Here is a 6,645-nt window from a genome sequence, read left to right as displayed (position 1 = left end):
TGTACTGGACTTAAGCGTACCGAGTAACCGAGTGGCAGTTGAAGGGTTAGACTCGATTTACTGTCTTGTCTTATGGTGTAAGGGTAGGATATAACTATATAAGTAGTTTGTCAAGCGTAGCTTTGTTAGTACATAATATGTTCCAAATATCAATGTCAAGTTTAATACCGATAAATATTTTTGTTTATTGTTTTAGTTCTAATTAGTCCCTTCTAGGTAAAACAATTTAAAAGTTAGCACAACTTGTTTTGCCATTCAGGATAATCTCTTAATATTTTTTTGAGCTGATGATTTGAACCATTGTCATGCCACAAATATTTCACAATTTATTGTTTTCAGGAATTTAGATAATCACTCTCAATCCGTTTTCAAAAACCTATCCTGAGTAAACGATAGACCTAATATAGTTTATCTTCACAATAAACATGATTTAAAATGCTACCTTTTGGCAAGCATCTTGTATTCCCGATAACCTTACAAGATATCTTAAGAATCCTTTAGAACAGGGTTGATAATAAAACCAGCACGTCTAAATTTAAAACACCTTACATATTGAAGACCTAGTACATAGTGTGATCTCTATAAAACAGGTTACAAAACCTTTTTGTTAAGAGTTTACTTTTACGATCCAAACAGTTGATAGACCTTTGATGTATTTCTTTTTAAATAAACATTGAAGACTAGAATGTGTGACAGAATAAAACGTCTATTTTGTTAGTATGTCCACCTTATTTCTTTTTGCATGTTCCTGAAATTGGGAAAATATGTTTTGTACCTCTTATGAGTTCAATTTTAATTGTAGCATTGAGTACGTGAATTAAAAATAAATTCAGATTAATAAATAAGTCGATTAGTTTTTTGCTTGATCGTCAAAATTTTTAGGTTTTGTTTAAAGACAGACCAAAAATAAAACAATTAATTTTAATGAATCTACTCAAGTGTCGAGAACATTTTTAAAACTCGAAAATATTTAATCAGTAGTTTGTTGCTTTTAATCTGTCTGAGTGACAATAGTAATAAGATACTAAAACTTAAATATCCGAGATAATAAGTATTTTCATCAAATTTAATTATTTCATATTTTATTACTCACGTTATTTGCCACGAAACTACGCTGTAATATTAGTTTCTTTTTTGTAAAACTACTTCAATATTAGCTGTGCAAAAAAAGTCTGTTTGTCAGTTTTTCACAAGACATGTTATTACAGACTTGAAAAGAATAAGTTGTAAAAACCGGTTGTTTTTGCAGGCTACTCTTTACAAATTCTACGGTTTGTTTTGCAGCCAATTAATTATTATTGCACTGCATCTATATTACTAAAGTAATTTTCCAGAAACCTTAAAGATTTCAAACTATCGTGGCTTGTACACAAAATACAGAGTTGCTAAACGGGTTTTAAACATAATATTATTTTTTTCTTTTATAATTCCTTGTATTGAGTTTTCTAAACATGACCAAATCACTCGTCAGTCCAATTGGAGTGTCAAGTATCGAAACCTAGTAAAAAGCTAGTAAAATATTGTTGTATATGTAGAAAATACGCTACAGTATACAGATTGCACTACATCAAAAACGAATATTCACACAACACGGCTCACACAGAAATATTTCCGCGAAGTATCAAACAGGCACTAAAAATGCGTGCCTTGTCCAAAGAGCGCGATTTACGTGGAGGCCCCACTTCGATCATATTACACGATAAACTTTATTTCACAAAATGTCACGAGTGCCCCCTGTATATCGGGGTCTGAGCATAGGGCTTGCGGATTAAGTGCTTCGTTTTATTTAATTAAAAGTAATTTTAGAGATTTTTATGATTACTTTTATTTCGAAAGTTGGATTCGTATGTATTGTTTTTCCTTTTTGCGCGTAGTGTAGTTTCGTTTGGTTTCAATTTGTAGAGATAATAATATTATTAAGGTGTTTCAAACAGTAATTTAATATAATATTGCGTCATTCTAACATAACATAACTTGAGATAGCAGATTTATTTCTGTACGACTTTTTAATCTTATGACTTTTACTACTCTCATTAATAAATTCGTAATTGAATGGTGGTTTGAATCTCTCTGAACATGAATGATTCCAAAAGCTTAGTTGCTGAAACTCTGTAACCGTGTCTCAACTATAAAACAAAAGCCTTAATAAAATCAAAAGTCGTTTAACCTTTCCCTGTTCAAGTAACCTTCAAATTGGCCACACCTGAACAGTGGACCGTGTCAAATATAACCTCAACTACTTCAATTATCCGTCAAGTGGCAACCCTGGCCAAAATTCCGATCACGTGCTAACACGTGACTGTATTATTTCAAATTCAAAGGGTAAAAAGCGTCGGCTGTATTAAAAAGGATAGCCCTCTTGTAATAGAAGCGGCCATAGAGCGTTTCTACTTCACCACGATTGGCTGTCACACTGGGAAAACTTCAACAAACTTACTCAAACACTTCTATTCAACTTTAAGCGGACGAGTTAAAGTGTATTCTCGCTTGAACTAAGTTCGAGAGAACTTTGCCGTGCCTTTGGGAATAACGGCAGTTGAATATGAAAAAATCTTAAGTGATATAGCTGTGGTCGGGATTTCTGAGTTAGTGGGTTTTCTTCGCGATTTTTTAAGGTTGAATAAAAGTCGTGTTTCGTATTCAAAGTTGGCTTACGATCGCATCGGGGAGCGATAAAGTGCGATTCAGTAGGAAACTAATTTTTAACGTTCTTTGTTTTAGCAAATAAAAAGATAAGACGTTGTCTTGTTGCGTTTTAAAAAGTAATGGCGACGATAGAAATTGTATTAACTACTATGACTTTTCTTTTGGATTATTATCTCGATTTAAATTGTTTCGCGTATAAAATTTTATATTTTTATTTAGATAGGCTTTGCTTCTCACCAATTATGTTGGAATATTATACCCAGTGGTGTCATTTAAAAAAATAAAACCTAACTATACTTTACGAGGCAATAAAATTTTAGTAAAAAAATAAAAAGTAAGCAATAAATCCCACTATATTCTATTACTACATAAATATTTTCTCAAATATTAAATGTACTTTGATTAAGTTTTAAACCAATAACTCCTAGATTTGCATAAACAAATTTACTAGATTAGATCAAGCAATTTGTACAAGTAAATATAATTCTATATCACTTAATTTAATTAATTCTCAGAGTACACTTTACTTGAGTGTGTTGAAAATGTAATGCCTACTATGTAGTTCTTGAATGTAGGCAGAATATTGTGAGATAATATGAAGTCAGTGGAACTAAATTAATGTGTGACTGAACAGGAATCATTGTAGTTTGAAAGATGTAGTGACAAGGATTGAGAAACGTATGTTTAGATTGTTTCGTCATGTAGAGAGATGATAAAATGAAGAGAAAATTAATGAAAAAACAATACTATACGGACGGAAATGGTGACGCCCCTTGTCCCTCGAAAGACATACACAGATCATATCGCTGATGTCTTACAAAAAGGTCACATGCATAGTATTCGTAACTGGCGGTCCTGTATGACATGTGAAGATGTGTATGAATGTGTAAGTATAGATGTGAATGAAGCAAAGAAAGTTGGTAAGGATCGCACCGAGTGACATTCTCTGTTGTCTGCCCACCCCTAGAAAGAAGGCCTGATTTTATGTATGTATGTATGAATACAAGTAAAAGTAGTTACTTTAAAGTAAAAGTAGTTACTTTTTTGGTAAAGTAGTAGAAAATTATAAAAAAATTTTTTTGATCAAACAGTTGTTTGACTGAAAGAGATTGTCCAGTGTGACAAAGCCGTAAATCGTGCCAACTATATTTTAAGTATTTTGTATAATAATATGTAGTGTTCAATATAGATTTATTACAATTAGTATTCAAAATAAATAAACAAAATGTATTGACGCACGCAACTTCAGAACGGCGACACGTTACGATTAAGTTAAATCTTATTTGTTGTTTTGTGTTTGTCACGATAAAGTTCGTGCGAATTAAACAAAACCTGATTTCCTGTTGTAGTTTCTTTATTTTGAGAACTACACAGAATGATCTACATTATTCTAGAAATCGCGCAGGTCTCTGCTAAGTAGTTAATCTGTAATACTACTCATATTATGTTAAATATTTTTCTTACGATTTAAAATTAGGTCACCAATCCATAAAATAATTTTGGTAAAAAGAAAGTGAACACTCCATCGGTAAGATTCTGAGACGAACCAGGAAAAGAGGCTTTTATCTAAAGCTGACAATTTGAAGTGATAATCCGCAAACCGTGGACCAAATCTCACCCTATCTCTCTATGGGGTGACAATGACGGTCAAGCGTATAAACTGGCTGATTCTGGATGGATTCACCGAAGTTGAAGTCAAGTAAAAAGGAAACTTGAGGACTATTAAATTGAGTGGGGTAATGTTTTTATGTTTTTATGATCTTAACCCATATGATGATGATTTGACAATGTATTTTCAAAAGTTTTTCTTACATGGTTAAATCGATTGAGATGAGTTTTATCGTGAAGATACTTGAAGATCTCTCAAGCATAATATACTACTTTTCTTTTATTAAACCTTTGTGCTAAATTAGTAATACGTGTGACCGAAATAACGGGGAGATTTAAGTAAATTTTATCTCAAATCGAAATTAATTTTCTATTTTATCGGCTTGACTTACTTTGGTGATGTTGCTTAATATCACAACTTACAATCAGTACCTATTTTTTTATACATTATAGCAGACGGAAATTTTAACTATTATAGTTACCATTTCTAATGTAGGAAATGTGTAAGCTGCACTTTTTGCTGCATGTTCGCTTTAATCCTCGTATAATTTAGAATAATAGCAAGTATAACCTAGTAACAATTTGACTACAACACCTACACATAATATCAAAGGTTCTCTTTGACCTGACGTACGGGTCATCTGATCTCGCCATACACAACTTGTTATAAATATTATACACACAGGTCCTAAGTAAACGTATCCATTGATGTACTACACTGTTACTTAGGGCGCGCTTGTTTTTGAAGAATTTCAAGGTGGTTTTCAAGCGTTATGGTTTCTAGGTGAGGTTGAGGGAGGGTTTATATCTGGCTTGAATGTTTTTATAGTGGTGGAACTAGCTGTAAACACAAATTTACTAAAATAAAAATAACTTTGAAAACAAGGTTTAAGACATGTGGCCAAAATAGCTTATGCTTTTGGCTCGGCACTCTTTTTTACATAAAAAATTCTTGTCTATGTTTGGTATCGGGATCAGCGACAGTCTTCATCGCAAATTTTATAAAAAAAAGAAGTTTAATAGTTTTTATTAACTTTTATACATAGCAATTACTCGTTTTAGGAATCATTTTAATAAGCTAAAAGCTATGTTCGCCTAATAACCTTCTTAAACTTAGTGGTAATATTATGATTCTGAACTAAGTATAATTTTCGATTTTATTATTGCTTGGTTCATCAACAAGACTATTTAGTAGCCTAAAATTATTGTAAATCAGTATTGGGGTTCTGACATGACATACCTAAAATTATCGTCATTAATATTGTATTTCGAAAATTTTACAAAAAACAACTAAACATAAATTGCTGTTACATTTTGCCAGGCGTTTTTAGTCTTAAGAATAATCCTCAAAGATACGGAAAAAGTAGATAAATAGCATTTGTGCTGTTACAAACTAATTTATAATAGTAAAAGTCAATTACCCTGTTATCCTGCCCGGGTCCCAGCTGACGTATCATGGGAACGACCAATAAATTGTTACGTTCTACTTGGTAAGAACTAAATGCAACTAACAAAATAGCGAATTTTTAACTTTATTTAGCTGAGTCCGTAGTTTTACTTGTGTCCGATGGAGGGTCTTGGTATGAAAGATTTATTTGGGTTATAATTATGAATTTTGTTTATTTTCGAAATAAAGTCGCTGTAACAAATAGGTTAGTGTTAACTGCATAAATCTAGAGGTACAAACTCGCTAACAAGGCTCTTTACTAAATTATTTAACAGAGATTGTGTGAGTCTACAGCCATTTTACGTATATCGCTCACTGAAATATTGTTATAATCGGTTAGTCCCAAAAACTGTAAGTTATAATCGATTGAGTACTCGTCGTAAATCAAAGCGTTTTACCAAAATCGACTATTCTCTATAATCGTCGAAAATGTAAATGAATTAATATTTGCCGTCAAAAAACTCTAACTAAAATTAAAAGCATAAAATAATTTGTTTCAAAAGATAATGATGGAATATCTTAATTTTTAATCCAAAAATACAAGGAAAAATTCTAACAAAGCAATCATTTATTTATATAGATACATTATCAATTACTATCGCAACAATAATCCTCTGAGACGATAATCTTATTACGAAATGCTTAATCAATCAGATACATTGTAATTAATTGATAGTAGATAATAATATAACGATAGGTTTTGTTCCAAAACTATAGATAATTTATTACATGAAAATCACTGAAAGTCTTTCATTCATTTATTTTCACGCAAGTTACACTTGTAGTGTAGGCAGAAATGTAACAATATTTTTTATTGCTGCTAATTTCTTGACCTATACCATGAAAATCAGTTGGTTAAGGAACCTGAACGCGGACATTTTTTGGATGGGTCGCCACATTGTGGTGTCCAAACCGAGCGTCTCCGTGCTTCGAAGAGTACGTTA

At 31.8% G+C, this 6,645-nt stretch overlaps 1 protein-coding gene across 1 annotated transcript in view; it reads left to right on the top strand.

Annotated features, from left to right (window-relative positions):
• The window catches only part of Dop2R (dopamine D2-like receptor), a 280,079-nt gene that overhangs the window by 251,442 nt on the left and 21,992 nt on the right, over positions 1 to 6,645 (top strand). The gene's annotated exons all lie outside the window — the stretch shown is intronic.

Source organism: Anticarsia gemmatalis, chromosome 12 (assembly GCF_050436995.1).
Source record: "Anticarsia gemmatalis isolate Benzon Research Colony breed Stoneville strain chromosome 12, ilAntGemm2 primary, whole genome shotgun sequence".
NCBI lineage: Eukaryota > Metazoa > Arthropoda > Insecta > Lepidoptera > Erebidae > Anticarsia > Anticarsia gemmatalis.
Note: the sequence above shows the minus strand (reverse complement) of the source record. Positions and strands in the feature narration are given on the sequence as shown.